Below are 1,368 nucleotides of genomic sequence, written 5' to 3' on the forward strand. Positions count from 1 at the left end.
GGTGGGTTTGTTTGTCACTGAGCTGGATTAGACTAGAATGTAAAATCTGTGTCACCTCTACCCTATTTAAATAGGATTTCTGCTCAGGGTCTGTTGAACAAGCCCAGCCTGATGCACAGGACAGGAAATGGGCTTAAATCGGCCTAAACAGACCTACATTTTATGTTTCGGTTCAAATGTTTCTTCTATTGAGCAACCCGTTTGTTTTGTAATGTCTTTGTCCAATGTTTTTCTTTCAAAATAAATGTGCCTTCTATGCACAAATTATCACACAGTGATCCTGATGGTGGCACTATAACACAAAAGCTTAAATCTTTAAAGTTAATTGAAACTCAGCCATGTTGATCATAAAGTGCAACATTTCTTAGAAGCTTCTACATGTTAAATATAGAATGATTTTAATGTAAACCTGAATCTCTTCTAACACTCATTATTTATCTACACTGGCTCTAATCATGAGAGACTTTTTTACAGGTAGGTGTGATTTTAGAAATTTAAAAAAAGTCCTCAGTCACAATTGTCCACTATTTTCTTTTTTTTTAGCTTTTTAAACCCTGCACACATCAACCCATTTTACAGTATTGTACTGTACAATTGAAATGTTGCCTTGTACTGTGTCTGTAACAATAGTGTCATTTTTTGTTTACAAAATGTTACCAGTTGTCAGTTACTGTAGTTAAGATCCTTTCAGTTACATGTGATTGAAGTAAGGTTTAGTATCTTGAATCAAAACAAACATTGTGGTTGTGAAAGTGAAGTACAGTCATGATCACGTCTTTTACCTTGTTAGAATATTAGGATTTACTTTGCTACAGTTTGAAGCCAAAATGAAGAGTATACCATCCTGTGGACTGAGTCTTAGGCAAACTGAAACTCTGTTGTAAAAACAGAGACCAAAGGAAATGTAAAATACTGCAAATGACTTCAGGCTTAGTCTGGTTTGGTCAGCCTGTGCAAATCACGGTGTGTCAGAGCAGCTGCCTGTAAATTTCTTTCTTTTTCTCTCATAATTAAATTACCTATTTCCAGTTACTAATTGGTGAAAGCAGCTTTGTGTATGTGATTACAAATGACCAGCTATTTAATCTTAAACAACTACTGTGATACAGTTACTTTGCTGTTTGACACCGTTCCCATCCTCATTAGCTGCATGATCTAAATCCCTCTTCTCCCTTTCCTCAACCAGCCACTAAATCCTCTCACCTGAAATGTACCCACATCATTTTTTTCTCCCTTGCTTGTGTAAACTTCTGGATTCTCAATCAGCATCCACAGTGAATAAAAACAGTATTTTCTCATACAGTTAAGCTCATGCAGACGTACAATAGTTCAAAGATCATGTCAACACACAGACACATGGGGTGGGGG

Source organism: Seriola lalandi, unplaced genomic scaffold, assembly GCF_002814215.2.
Source record: "Seriola lalandi dorsalis isolate HSWRI2012SDOR001 ecotype SW California unplaced genomic scaffold, Sedor1 jcf7180002054256, whole genome shotgun sequence".
Classification (NCBI taxonomy): Eukaryota; Metazoa; Chordata; class Actinopteri; order Carangiformes; family Carangidae; genus Seriola; species Seriola lalandi.